Source organism: Protopterus annectens, chromosome 3.part1 (assembly GCF_019279795.1).
Source record: "Protopterus annectens isolate FY-2018-M chromosome 3.part1, PAN1.0, whole genome shotgun sequence".
In the NCBI taxonomy this organism is placed as follows: domain Eukaryota; kingdom Metazoa; phylum Chordata; order Ceratodontiformes; family Protopteridae; genus Protopterus; species Protopterus annectens.
This window is the reverse complement of record NC_056732.1, coordinates 143,330,626-143,346,770: the sequence shown is the minus strand read 5'-3', so window position 1 is coordinate 143,346,770 and position 16,145 is coordinate 143,330,626.

The following is a 16,145-nucleotide window of genomic DNA, read 5'->3' as shown; positions in this document are numbered from 1 at the left end:
TGGGCACCGGTTAACAGTCTCTTTCTTGAGTTCTGATGAAGTCTAGTTGTACTAGATGAAAGCGCTAAACCTTCATTTAAAGTGTGGAATTTATTCACATCTCCAGCATCTTTGTGATTCCACTAGTAGCCTTTTGGATTCATTTCGTTTTGGTTGTAGTGGCTACTTGGACTTTTTTTCTATGAATCCCACAGTTGGAGGCTTCTGTCACTTATGACTTTTGGGGCACATCACACCCTATTCCCTCCTTGACTCGAGGGAATGGCTGTCTAGGTTATATGTCATCTGACCTTCCTGGAGCTTTGAGATACTAGCCTAGCTCTGGCCACTGCAACCCCCTGGATGTTTGATGTTTGCACACATTACCTTGCACCTTTCCTCCTGCTTCAAGGAGTTTGTATGATTGTCTTACTACTTGTGAAGGCCTTATTTTAGGAATTTAACCCCCACAATAGGGGACTCAAATGGTATATTGCTCCCAGGTGTCTATCCCCTGGTTAGGTAACTGGTTTCTGGGTAGGATGTGGCTCCTATCAACTGATGCATTCACCAACTCAGTGAGCTTCCCTTGTCTGGGTGGGCTCCGGTCTTCACTTCAGAAGACTTTGCTCTCCTGAGTGGGAGAACACATATCCTCTCCCCTTTCCACCTCGTGAGGCAAATGACCACCAACTACACATTTCAACCCTGGTTCCACTCTCACATTTATTATAAATGGGCACCTTACTTCTATCAGCCAAAGCCCCCCCCCCCCAGCAATTGGAGTTCCTTGGTGAGCTCAATGATTTCTTACATGTCAACAGCCCCCTCTTTTCCTTACCTTTCCACAAAGTTACCATCTCCCTTTGGGTCTCCTTGGGTACAGTAAAAACAGACCCAGAGAACAAGTCCAACTACTTTATTAGTTCCTTGGGGATTGATAAGTTATATGTCATCATGGGGATACTTGGGACAGCCCTTTATGGAACTTTCTCCACATGGCTGGATTTTAGCAATTAGCATCTTTCCACCTATGACCTCTGAGCTCTCCTGAGTACCATCATTAGCAGGATGGGCTCTTCCCCAGGCTGGGCTCACTGGACTCACATGTTTAGGTTCTAGTGCAGAGTTTCATTAATACACACCCCATTTTTCCCAGGATTATGCCACAGGGAGTTTCTATCACAGGGGACAAAGTCATTAGAGAGGGACTGGTATCACTCCCCCTCCACTGGTAGATCTGGAGGGAATCACTCATTCCACTGTGCCATAGCTAGGTTTTGTTCCTAGGTGGCTGTGAGCCATGTGTCATAGAATGGTTTATTTGCCCTTAGCATACCTTTATATAAATAAAGGAGTGTTTTGTGGTAAGGAGTTGCTCAAGAATAATTAACTATTCACTTTCTTTTCACAGCCTAAACACTTAGCCTTGAAATATTTTACTTGCCCCTTGGATCCCCTAGACATAGCATGACCATAACCCAGTGGTAAAAGCTGACAGTATGATAACTCTGTCTTCAGGGGTTTAGTTGATAAAGGTCACCAAAAAATTGATACACTGTCCAGCCCCAATTGATAGATCTGGATGGAATCACCAGCTCCACTGTACCATAGCTATGTTTCATGCTAGCCACTAGCCGAATGATAGGGGCTTAAGTCTGGTTCTGAGCCACTTGGTATAGAATGGCTTCTATTCCCCAAGCAGACCACCTATACAAATGCAGGACAATTTTTGTGTTACAGACTCCTATGTACAAGAATAACAAGCTATTCACTGTCTTTTGTCAGCCTTAGCACTAAACCTCAGGGCATTTTAATCTTTCCTTTGATCCCTTGTATATAGCAGGACCACAACCCAATGGTAAAAGCTGACAGCATGCCATATATTTTATGGTAGCTCTGTCATCATGTGTTTAGTTACTACAGGTCACCACTGCGATACACTAGCCATCCTCAAGATCGGAAGTCTCTTTGCATTGGTAATGGCTCATCAGCCTTTACACTTGGGGTAGCAGGGCAGTCTGAACTACTGTCACCAGCCAGGCTAGCACATGCTGAGGCTGGATACTCTTGGCTTACAGGCTTACATTTCAAAATAGACTCTCTAGTTTGCATGCCCCTTTGATGATGTGAGGTATTGGCAGCTATGCTGGGAGAAGTAGGGCAGTGGATGTGTAACATATGCCAGCATAGCTAGCTGGAGTTTTGTAAAGAATTATATGTCATTTGTATATCAAACTGATTTATAAAGATGCTTGTGTTGAAAATGTATTTACAAAACTGTCTCTGTTATAAATCTACCAACAGTGGGTCCTGCTGGACTGAAAAGAAATACATCTGTATGTCAGACTGTATTGTAAGTGTTGAAATGAATATATTGTAACAGAGGATACTGGAAGAGAAGATGTTAATCTCAGTCCAGCTAACACTGAAAAATAGTCTGAAATTAAATGACCTGGTTTAGGCCATAAAGATTATATCTTATAGTTCTGGTTGCAGCCAGAGACAAAATGTCTGTGAAAAACAGTAGTAGGAATCTTACTGTATTGTCCTTAATGGTGAACTAATTGCTACCCTGGAAGGGGGGGGGAGTTTTTAAATGGTTTTGTAGCTTCCAGATGCTATAACACATCTTAGCAAAGCTCTGTGTGCATGGTAACACATATGTGCGAGATTCTGGTTCAGTTTCTAGTAAAAGGGGGTAGTATGGGAACCAGAAGTCAGATGACCAGATGTATGTGATGTCACCCAGCACTGAAATTATGTTTTAATAGTACATGAGACAGAAGTCTCAAGGCAGTCTGTTTGTGAAACCTGACAAAGAAGGACTCCACACCACTTGCTTTATTAAGTAAGTAGGAAATAATAGTTATTTAGTTCAGTCAGGAAAATATAATGAGGTTAATTAGGTACTGTTTTTCTGTATCTGTGTGAATCTATCCATCTGTGTTATTAATTTTTAATATTTCCTGTGATTGAAACTCTGGTGTTCATTGTAAATAGATATTTAGTATTTTCATGTTCTTTTATTATTTATTATTAAATATATTTAAACTTTTCATCATGGCTGGCCTTTTAGAGAATATTGTAACCTCTGACAGTGCTTATATTTATTTGGTGACATTATAGCCACTTCTGAAAGCCATGCTGAATTGGTCAGACATTATCATTTGTATTACTATTAATTTTACTCAGTATAATTAGGTACCCTTGTAAGGGCCTTAGAGTAGCTGGCTTTGGAGTGTTCTGGTGGCAGTACCTACCTTATATTATGGGCAGAGGGAGCATAGCTAGTAAATCTGTGCCAGCCTTTCCTAGGTGTGTGTGTGTGTGTGTGTGTGTGTGTGTGTGTGTGTGTGTGTGTGTGTGTGTGTGTGTGTGTGTATGTGTGTGTGTGTGTGTGTGTGTGTGTGTGTGTGTGTGTGTGTGTGTGTGTGTGTGTAAAAATCAAATCTCAAAGGGTGTGTGTGTGTGTGTCAGCTCCTTGGAGCAGGGACATTGAGCACTGGTTGCACAGAGAGGGTGGTGGAGGACTTGGTTTTGAACACTTGGCTGAGGACGCAACTGTACAGCTGTGCCAGTGGGGAGTCTTACTGGGGGCCTGGAGAGAGAGAGAGAGAGAGAGAGAGAGAGAGAGAGAGAGAGAGAGAGAGAGAGAGAGAGAGAGAGAATCCCAGCCCCTGGACTGAGTGTTTTCCCTGTGTGCTCTTAAGAGAAATTGTGCATGGTGCAGAAAGCTGCATCTGGAAATAGTGTGTGTGTCTATTTTTGTTCCAAGTGAATGTCCCTCTCCATTGTCAGTGGTGAGGATTAGGGCTCCTTGATTATTGGCCTAGAAGAGAGATGTCATATCCTCCATTGTATCAGGGTATATACTAGGGATCAACAAGGCTACAACTTTAAGTTCCACAACTTTTTCAGGCTGTGGCCACCCCACATTAAGATAGTCATGCGGCTGGGCTAACCCCTTTTTATTTTCCACTTTTTGTCAAAATGTACAAGGTTTGGAGTTGGGTGTGTAGTAGACTCTCTATTTTATTTTGTAATATTTCTCCAGCTCCTAAGCTAAGGCTTGCAGTTAGTTCTATTCGTTGGCTGGCAAATAAATGTTTGGGTCTGACTCCTAGACAAGTGGTAAAGTATCGCTTCCCTTCTTCTATCTTTCCCCTGAGCACTCCTCAATTCATGCACAGAGATTAGAACACCTTCCACTCTCCTTCCTTTCTTTATATTCCCTGATCCAAGGGATATAGCAGACACACCTCTCCTTTACTAACTGTTCAGATAATCAGTCATATGGCATAGCCTGCCCATCCCTCCCCCGAGGAGCTTACAGCTTCATGTTAAGACACCTTTTTTATTTTAGTAATTTTATAGTTTACATTTCACAAATCCCAAGAATTAAGATCAACCCCCCCCCCCTTGTTAGAAGCAAAGGTTTCCTTAAATCTATCAGGCCCACACACAAAGCAGAGTGGAAACAGGACATGTAATGGGGTTGTTAGTTTTTTGGCATTTTTAAATTTAATTTAATTTCTATTGTATTTATATGTTTTTTGATTTTACTGTTTAGCATTTGTATTCCATTTGTTCTGTAGAGTATCTATACACCATATCCTAACTAGATCAATATGGATCTGATGAAGCTGAATGAGAAAGTGCAGCAGAACCTATTTTGTTTATCCTCAGACCCTTGCAATGACACAGCCCCACTTACCTGGATCTGATAGTGAAAGGCCCTTTTTCAACAGATGAATCAGAGAAAGCCTTAACCTAGGCCCCTGCCACTTTTGTTTTATAATTTTTATATAAAAGAGCAACATCAACCACTGTATTTTCAATGAGCAGTGCCTATCCATCTTGTAAGCAGACCCTTTTGTAATAAAGGTTTGAAGACATGCTCTGAGTACTCCAGAGTGATTTTTTAGTTTGCGTTCCTATTTTGCTTTTTTAGTTTGACCTTTTCAATTTTAATCACTGTTTATTTTTTTATTTATTGTTGTGTCTGCTGTCTAGTACTTGATTTAAGCTTTTGTTTCTTTATCTGTTTATGGCTTTTTCATCCCACTGACGAAGTCTATTTTATTTATTTATTTTACATTTGTTTACCAGGAAAGTCCGACTGGATATATGTCCTTTCTCAGTGGAGGCCCATGGAGAAAAGCTCCAGAAATAAAGCACATAGTAAACAATGGTTGAATAACATAATTAGAGTAACAGTAATTATTACAAAGACAGTTACTGAGTGAATACCAAGCACATTATATATGTATACAGGTGTAGACTTATAATGATTATATACATACAATTATATAAAGTTAACAGAAAACCTTCCAATAATGGTCAACTATCACTAGTAGGGAAGGTTGGGAGACGCTTATTGCTAGAGTGGATAAGAAGAATGGGCTAACCAGGGGAGTTGCAAGTGCAGAGCCAGGAATTTGTAAGGTGTGTTTTTATGAGTTTTTTAAATTGTACTGTTGAAGTATTAGCCACTAGTGAGTTAGGTAGGTTATTCCACAGTTTGGAAATATAGTTGGAAAAAAGAGTTTCTCTTGCTGAGTGTTTAGCTTTAGTGACTTATAGAAGTAGTTTGTTGATAGAGTAGAGGGATCTTGAAGTGGAATAGGTTGAATGATATCATTGAAGGCAGGGATTTTTTCTGATTGATAGAGTATTTTATGGACAAAGGTTAGTTGATTAAAGTGAAGGAGGTGGGGGAGTTCAAGCCACTTGAGCTGATTAAGTGATACACAGGGATGAGACTTGAATGAGGCATTAGTGGCAAACTTAGAGATTTTATTGTAGCAGGCTTCGAGTTTAGCATGGTTGGATTTGCGGAGGTTGGTTAAGATTGGGGAGGCATATAAGAGAGTTGACAAGAGGTGTGTTCTACCAATGGTAACTTTTGTACTGTTTGTTAGAAATTTGTTGTTTCTATATAGGAGGCTATACAACTGTCAAATTTCAGGTTATTCTCAATTACAACATCTAGGAATTTGGTATGGGTTGTTGGGGTGATTATTTTTTTTATTTTTGGAGAAGATATGGAAGGTTGGGGATGCTGAGGTAGTCCTGGTTGGGCAGAAGAGAAGAAGTTTTCTTTTATTAGGATTTAGAATGAGTTGGGACTTGGTCAACCAAGTTTCAACAGATAAGAAGGAATCTTGGGTAAGGGTATGAAGGTTTTTGAGGGAGGAGTCTGAGCAGATCAATGTAGAATCATCAGTGTACTGTATCACTGAGGTGTGGAATGAAGCAGAATAAAATTGATTGGTTAAGAGATAGAATAGAAGCGGTCCAAGGATAGAACCTTGTGGCACCCCTAGGGTGACTGGGAGAAGGGGTGAAAGGCATTGTTGCCATTGGGCGGCGTGCTGACACCATGCTAGGTAACTCTGGAACCAAGTTATAGCAGGGTTGCTGAAGATTAAGTTGAAGAGAACACTGATGAGTTTACTGTGGTTAACCATGTCAAAGGCCTTGGACACTTCTAAGAATATGGCTGATACAAATAGGCCATTGTTTCTGTGCTGGTTAGCTGTTTTTGTAAAGGCCATCAGGGCTGTGGTGGTACTGTGAGAGGGGTGAAAACCATGTTGGGTATGGGATAGGAGTTTAAGTGTAAGAAGATGGTCTATAACTTGGGTATGTGTGACTCTTTCAAGTATTTTGGATAGAGGGGAAAGAATGGCAATTGGGCGATAGTTCAGTAGAGTTACTTCCTTTATGTAATGGTAGAATGTGGGAGATTTTCCATATAGCAGGGATCTGTGTTTCAGATATTGATCTGTTTATGAGTATGGCTACTGGGTATGTGATAGCTTCTGTTGCAATTTGCAGGTAATCAGCAGTGAGATTATCAGCAGCTAAGGTAGCTGGCTTAAGTTTTTTCAGTAATTTTTGATGGTATTAATAGAGACTGGGTTTAATGTAAATTGGTTGAGGCTATTATACAGATGTGTATTATTATGGTTAATAATAATATGATAGGAGGGGTGGCATTGGAATTAGTATGGATGTTTGCAAGAGCTTGGATGGATTCTGTAAAGTAGTTATTAAACTGAGTTGCTAAGTTATTGGAATTATCTGTTGTTGGAATGGGAGTAGTTGTTTTACCTGGCTGTAGTATATTGTTAATTGCAGCCCAGAACTTTTGTGGATTACTTTGATGTTTAGTCTGGATGTTGTGGTAGAAGTTGCATTTGTCTAATTTTACTTTTTTTTTGCTTTATTTCGAAGTTCTAGGAAGGTTTGTTTGGTAATGTTGGATTTGTTTTTATGGAACTGTTTCCAGGCCTTATCTCTGGCTTTGAGTAGGGATCTGGTTTCTTTGGCTAGCCAGGGTGTCTAGTTTGTTTTCACTCTAATGCTTTTAGGTGGGGCATGATTGTTCAGTAGGCAGAGTTGAAGGAGAGAACGGCTTCTTCTAAGGGTAGGTGTTTGAGATGTTCCCAGTTACAGCTTTTTAGGGCAGAGATAAACCTATTTGGATCAAAGTGTTTTTTGTTTCTGAGTAGCCGGTTGGAGGTTTGGCAAGTTTGATAAGGGTGGTTTCTTACGAGAAATGTTGGGTTATGGTTGCTTGGGGTGTCAGGGAGACAGCCTGAGTGGGGTGACAGATTAGGATTGTTAAGTAAAATCCAGTCAAGTATGGATTGACATTTGGAGGATTTATCAGTCCTAGTGGGAGTTGAGTGAAGCCATAAAGCTTAACATGGGATGTAGGGTTTGGAGAAGATCAAAGGAGCCAATCAATATTAAAGTCACCCATCAAGATAGTTTCTTGTGGTAGTGGCTTGGAAGTACATTGTAGTACATTTTCAGTGTGGCGATATTGTTGCCTGGTAGAATGTATCCACCTATGATGTTAAGGTGTTTCCTGGGTTTAATTGTTAACTTAGCAAATATTAATTTGTTTTTTTCAAAGTCAGGGATGGTTAGGTAAAGGAGGTCAAGTGCAAGGTGGTCTTTTAACAAGATTGCTACTTCCCCACCCCTTTTGTTTATCCTTTCTTTGTGTAGAATACTGTATCCTCGGGCAGTGATTTCATTACTGGTGATATCTGGTTTTAAGCCATGTCTCTGTTAATGTTACAATACTGGGGGAATAGTGGGAGAGTAGAGCATGTAGGTCATGAATTGTGTTAGCTATGCTTCTTACATTCATGTCAAGGTGAAGAAGGAAAGATTTGTTTCGTTGATGGAGTATAGTAAGGTTTGATTGCGATGAGCCGGGTCGTTGACTGTAAGTGGGAGTGGGGCCAGGATTAGGGTGTATGTCTTCTGAGAGGCTTAACTGTTTAATTGTGTGTAGTAGGAATTTGGAGAGCTTATACTGGAGTTTGGTGTATCTATGAGAGATTGGAGAAGCAGTTTATTCAGGGAGAAATTTGATTATGTGATAGTCTGTATAGGTGGTGTGGAAAAGGGTTGGAGCTATATAACAGTGATGAGAACTGCATGGATTGTAACCTGAGAAGGTGTGCCAGGGAGGGGGAGCAGTGGAATGTAGTGGACTGTCATATTAGGAGACGTAATACAAGAGAAGTAGTAGTGAGTTGGAAGTGATAAGGAGCAGTGTTATATTAAAGGACTTCATGTTGAGGTAAGTTGTTAAGGTGGATTTGTGAGTAGCTAAGGATATAAGGACTGAGAAGTATGTGTAGGAAACTTGGTGAAGTGTGTAAGAGTATTGGGTGTTGTGTTGCTTTAGCTGATTGATTAGGTAGTGAGAAGTTAGATGAAGTAATGGGGGTGGGATTATATGTAATAGGGTTTGGTAATAGTAGGTGTGGTGTGATAAGATTAGTTCATGGTTGGGTGGGTATGGATGTGTTTACTTATAAAAATAGGGATAGTGGGGGTGGGGTGGGGGTTGGAGGTAGGGTAGGGGAGTGGAATGAGCCTGAGAAAAGTGGGTTGACCGACGAGGCAGAGCAGTCCATCAAAAAGAAGCAGAAAAACAAACAAAAATGATCTCCTATATGAGGCAAAATTATGCAAAAGGTCAATGCCACACAAGGGACCAAAACAGTAAGTCATATAGTTATTGATTTAGTGTAACACAGTGGACCTGCTGAGATTCTATTTGAATATAGTAGTATGGGTGAGTGAAAGAATCAGTAACTTTGGGGAGTGGGAGGAGGGACAAGCTAAGGAACAGCTGTTTCCTTGTAAGTGTGCATGCCACTAAAAATTAAAGACACACAGGCTTAACGGGTAGAGTAATGCTATTGTACTTTGGAATTATACAGGACATACACTATAGTATCTTCAGGACTACTTTTTGTTTGTGGTCCGTGGTCATAGGAGGCAGGTGCAATTTTTTTCAGGGCATCAGTGCCAATGAGTGAACTGTAATAAAGAAAAAATATAATCAGGATTAAGGAGGGAAGGTTGGTAGTACAAAAGATAAGGGATAGCAGCGGAAGTAGAGAGACAGACAGGAGTTCTATAGAAGACAATAGATGAGAGCCAAAGTGCAGAAGAGAGTAGGAGAAGAGAGATAACAATGAAGAGCTTACAGGTAGACCACAATTCTAATATATCCAGTGACTAATGGAGTTAGCTGTCTGCATGAAAACCGTATGTCTCACAACCAGAAACAATGTATAGGAACACAATACTATGTAACTGGCAGTAAAAATGGATCATCTGCAACTAATGCTAATAATGTCAATATATGACATCATTATAAGTCACTTTTTAAGTATCACAATAATAGATAAACATGGAAGTAGTTTTGCATCATGTGGACTCCTCGCTATTACCAATTTATCAAGAGCAGCATTCAACATTAATTGTGAAATTATATTTTTAAGGTACAAGTTATCAATAGGAGCAGTCAACATTAACTAAGTAAGGGAATGCTTAAGGCACAAATAGCACCCGGCCTGTCTTAGTGCTGTTTATCACCAATACATCATATTCTTAAGGGTACAGACCTGTTAATTTAGCAAAAAATTAGGTAGCAGTATCATACATGTACTGTTGGTAGCAGCCTAGGAATGTGCAGTGAAAGGTTGACGTAACGTCTGTGATATAGGGAGACACTGTTAAAGTTCTAGTGTTATACTCAGATCCACATGGGAGATAACGATCATGATAGAGAGACACTGTTAAAGTTCTAGTGTTGTACTCAGGTTCACATGGGAGATAACGATCATGATAGGGAGACACTGTTAAAGTTCTAGTGTTATACTCAGGTTCACATGGGAGATAACGATCATGATAGGGAGACACTGTTAAAGTTCTAGTGTTATACTCAGGTCCGCATGGGAGATAACGATCATGATAGGGAGACACTGTTAAAGTTCTAGTGTTATACTCAGGTTCACATGGGAGATAACGATCATGATAGGGAGACACTGTTAAAGTTCTAGTGTTATACTCAGGTTCACATGGGAGATAACGATCATGATAGGGAGACACTGTTAAAGTTCTAGTGTTATACTCAGGTTCACATGGGAGATAACTATCACGCTATCAGTTTAGAGATAGTTACCACAGTACGCAATATACAGTGAGTTCAGGCTAAGTACAGTAAACAATGTAAAATAGCTTAACTCACATAATACCTCTCAGATGGGACAGGATATGTTAAAAGTAAATATCAGTATATCTGAGCATTCAGCTACATTCAAAACAATAATTGTGTAGTGACCACGCTACTCAATGAACAGCGAGTTCAAGTGAAGCACAGTAAACAAACAAAGCAGTGTACTCTCATAATACACCTTGCATGGGTCTGCATAAATTAAAAACAAAATGGAGTAAGTCTAAATGTTCAGTCACATTCAAAATGATAATTATTAGGAGAAGCACTGATCAACAGCAATACTTGGAAAATGATTAACTTACATGGTGAGCACACTATCAAGAGACCCAGCTATAGTTTCTCATATCTGATATTTAAAAATGGTGCCTGAGACAACTGGGGAATAAGTAAGCTCAGTTTGGGGGGGGGGGATATGAGCGACTACCATTTAGTAGTGACATCAGAATAGAAATTTCAATGGGAAAGGGCCAGAGGGAATGCACTATACTGAACTGACAAGGCACAGCAGTTTGCCAAAAAAGTGGCAGAAAAGCAAACAAAAAACTATCTCCTGTATGAGGCAAAATTGTATGACTGAGGTTTTTGAACCTTGGGGGTTCTGTAGCTCTCTAAGATGATCCACAGCACAATAATCCCTACAGCATAACAGGGAGACTTGAACAACCTAAACCAATAGGTTTTCTATGTATCCTAGAGGTAATAGGAATCATCCTTCAAAGACATTGGCCATTAACCTTAGATCTCCATGTGCAGGGATCCAAATAGGACTAATCAGTATCCTGACCACAGCAGGTGTTTTTAGCAGCTGATGTTTTCAACCTCTGGAACACCATCTCCACCTTCAAGCCCTTCCTAACACAGCATCTAAACCAAGCACAGTTGTGCTCATGCTGTGTATCTTTGTGAGTCCACCCCCCCATCAGCCTAGACTCTGACCCCTTTTTAACCTCAGTCCCTCCTGCATACCTAACCATGCTAATTCTGCTGGTCAACATTTATTTTGCTCTTCTTAACTCCTCTCTTTAATCCATCTCCATCAGTTACCTCCCCAGCTCTTTCATAACCAATTTTAATGTCAGTGTACACCTTGTTTTCTTTCCCCAACTTTGCCATCTTTCAGCTATTATTATGTCTCTCACCTCCTCTCTAGCTGTATCTTAATCTGCTTAATATCTTATGTTTAACATACCTTTCCTTACCCTTATTGATCCTGCCAGCTATATGAAACCCTCTTTACCCATGTCGTCAGTCACAATCTTGTGTCAGCCCAGCAGTTATACCATACATGAACTGTTTGCATACTAAAGGCTTACATCATTGCATAAGGTCACCACAGAAGAACTTACTGTCTTAGCTCTATTCTTTGTATAATGTTATCACACAATAAATAACTATTAATTCTAGATGTATTAAGACCTGTCTGTAATGCACCTTTATAAAAAGGTTGTTCAGTAATATGAACAATACATAATGTACTTTTAGTAATATTATTTTCTGTTATACATATCTCAAATGTATGTACGTTAGCTTTAATCCCTGGGCCACTGCTGAAAATTGGCTTTGCTCAGTCGTACTTTCCTGGTCAACAAAGACAGAAAAATAAATAAATGTTATGTGTCACTCCCTAGTCCTTGTTTGCAGCCTAGTTCTTCCCATCATTAGCTGTGCACCCTCTGACAGTTTGCATTTCTTCCCTGTGACCCTGCTGTGTGCCAATACCTCAGTATTTGTCTATGTTGTCTGTTAGCTTGTCCATCCTTGCTCCATTCCCAATACTCACATCTTCCACACTTTGCTCCTTTCCACCTTCCTCCTCTATCCCTCATAAATATGAAAATGGGTACATGTTCCAAAATAAAATGCCCTACTTCCATCCTACCATTTATCTTCCTTTCATGTTGGCCTTCTCCTGGACTTGCTCTTCCCGATTTCTGATTTTAGTATCTCACTTTTTTCTTCGTATTTCTATGATGTACTGACTTAGCACTTTTGCTGCAGTGGTTTTGCATGGATGGCTATCAGTGCTATTGTTGCAGCTATAAGGCACTAGGCATGCTACCTTCTGCAGGGTTCCCTTTGGTCATGTGATCACCATATTGTGGTCAGTGAACTGTGATAATTGCCTTATTGCATCTATGATGTTTTAATACACAGCACTGCCCCTGGCATGGTAGCACAATGCTGGAACTCAGAAATACAAGTTTGTCATTGAGTCATATTGTGCTTTATTTTACACGCTATTTAGCTTAGTGCTGTGGAATTATATATATTTCTAAACACACCTCTTTAGATGTTTAGCTTGTTTTTCTTTTTTTTTTCTTCTTTTAACACATGTTGCTTTGGGTTTGGGGGTTGTTTTAGGTGGTCTAAGGTGTTTTAATTTTGTGTGTGTGTGTGTGTGTGTGTGTGTGTGTGTGTGTGTGTGTGTGTGTGTGTGTGTGTGTGTGTGTGTGTGTGTGTGTGTGTGTGTGTGTGTGTGTGTGTGTGTGTGTGTATGTGTGTGTATACTTTTGCATGCACAGTGTATGAAGTTTTATTTTTAGTGAGTGCATAAATATTGGCAGGTTAAGAGGAATTTTAGTAGGGCTGATGACAGTTTCATAGGTGTAGACAAACATTTGAAGATGTGAAATAAATGTATATACATTTTAGATGATTTTCCAAGAATGTAGATAAACAAAATGTATGTACATGTTAAACTAGATACATGTTTTTTATCACACCCTTTATTTGGGGTCTACATTTAGGAAATATATGGTAAGCCACAGACTGATATGAGGTAGAAGACGAATTTTACCATCTAGTCTGTAATTCATAGAGTTGAATCACTTACACAGTGGCAGGATTACAATGATGAGAATTAAAATAGCTGCACCCATCTGACGTTGTGTAGTTCTGTTGATGCAAGTAAATCAAAGGAATGGTAGAAAAAGTTGTATCAGAAGCTATTAAATTCAAATGTCACCACAGGCAATGCCAGTGTATCCTCAGACTAGGCTACTGTCTAACAATGCAATCATATGACCTATACTAGCATATTCCCCAGAAGTTAAATTCTTTGTGATTACTAACGCAGATCAAATGTACCAAGAATAATTTGTCTGCTGCTCAATAACAGTCTCACAAAGAGAATGCCATTTTATATCTTTGATTAGATTTGTTCCTAGCCATGGTATTTTCCCTGAATGCAAATTTTGTACATCCTAATAAAAATCCTTAAAAAAAAACTTTCGCATCCTACACTTACCATAATCAAACTGAAGAAATTATATTCAGTTGCACTCTTGCCCTTTTTTGTTCCAGATTATTACTCAGCGTTTTCTTATTTTCATGCAAGGATTACATTTATGATACATTGCACCTACTATCAGGTATCATAGCCCTAAATAAAGAATGAATGAAAATAGGAAGGGCCGAAAAATATAAACCGATTTTTTTGTGGTGACATCAGCATAACAATCAACATATTTAAATGTTAAAAACACTCATGATCAAACATCAAATACATAACTGCAGTATGCAGAGTTTTGAACAGTCATAATATCTACTATAAAGCCCATAAAAATGTATTAGTTTTAATTTATGTATTTGGGAAACTCTGTCCAGAAGCATTTACAGCTGTGGTGGTGCAGCGGTTAGCATAGTCGCCTCACAGCAAGAGGTTCTCCCATTCAATTCTCGGCTGAAGCACCTTTTGTGTGGAGTTTGCATGTCCTCCCCACTATAGACATGCAGGTAGGTGTGTGCGTGAATGGGTGTGTCTTCTTTGAAGGTCAGGCTAGCAACTCGGCACCGTAAAAATCCACTGTCAATCATTAGCAGACCAGAATTCCGCTGTGGTGACCCCTAACCAGGAAAAGCTGAAAGACTTTTTTTGTCCAGAAGCATTTGAGAGATAATTGAACCCAGTATCAAATAGACTCAAATATGGGCTCACTGCATAGCAGATCCGAAACAGAACACATCAGCATGCCAGTGATTGAACACCTTGATGGATTCAGTTAGCGCAAACATTTTTGATCATAATGCAAAATAATAACAACAGTAAAAGTAATATTAATACTACCACTGCTACTACTATTAATTTACCTCTCTACATATTTCTTCCACTCCTCTCCCCCATGCCAAACAATTGCTGTGTGAATACCACTTACAACTAGGTATTCCAGGGCGAAAGGTATGGTATACTCCAACTCTTAGGACATTTATTTAATCTTTCATCATCCATTTTGCTGACCTGTTGCCTTTTGTTTTTTTTTTTTTTACACTTTTCGTGGTGTGACTGCCCTGTTGATATTCAAGCATTCTTCCTGCTTTGTCTGGTTAACCTGTTTTTCTTTTGTTTTTTCTCCCTGAAGAGACAGTCCTATCCACTGGATAGCCAAATGGCTCACTGACAAGACTCAGGAGGCCAAAATAGGTGAGGCCACCTCCACCAAGAGGCCAGTCACTAGCGGAGTCCGACTCACCAGAGATCTGCACTGGACCCACTCCTTTTTGGTATCTATTTCTCTGAAATAGAAGCAAATGCTGAAGGTCTATGGCTGATTAAATTTGCTGATGACTGCAAGCTGGGGGTTATCATCAACTTCCCTGCAGACACTTGTATTCTTCAAGAAGGTCTATCTCAGACTAATAAATGGTGTCAAAATCATGGTTTTAAACTCAATGCTAAGAAATGCATAATTGTACCCTTTGAAGAAGTCAACCATCCTAGCTAATTGCCATGTTGATAATACACTCCTAAGAGCTGATCCAGTGGTTAGGGATCTGAGTGCATATGTAGATAGTAGCCAAACCTTTGAACACCATGTAGCCACTATGGTGAGGAAATCCTTTTATATTGCACAACTTATAAGTAATGGCATGGCATGTAGATCCAAAGATGTCATTATCCCACTGTACTCTGCCCTTATCAGACCAATCATAGAGTATAATGCTCCCTTTGGTATGTATCTGACAAGGCATATGCAGCAACTAGACTGACCTCAGAGGTTTCTTACAAAAAGAATACAAGGTGTAACAAACCTGCCTTATGCAGAGTGCCTTAAAGCCCTTTCCCTATACTCAGTCTCCTATAGATTGCTGAAGGGTGATCTATGCCTGGCTTACAGGGCATTCACAAACCCCACACTTATGAATCTCCTATACATTCATAAGTCAAAGAGTAAAGGAAATGCAAGGTCTAGGGACTTGAATTTTGTCTGTGACTTAAACAGAACATGCTGGAGAGACAGATATGTGTCCCAGAGACTGTCCCTCCTATGGAACAGGCTTCCCATCCATGTGAAGTTGAATTCATCTGTTACCCAGTTTAAGTGCAACCTAGACCAGTGGATGGGAAATAGGAAATTTACACTGGGCCTGGCACCCATGTCCCTTATGGACAGAGGTAGCTTATAAATGCCTAATCCCCAATGTCCTGTTTGAGTGCAGAACATCATTATTCTTTTGGGAAAACTTGGCTAAGCTTAGAAAGGCCCCCTTGGTCATTGGTCTAATACCAGAATATGAATCTATGAATATATGGCCCATTGGTTCCTTCTGGGGTGAGGGTTAAGTAGTGAGAGTCATGCCATTATCTGTCTTGAGGAGCCATGTTTTT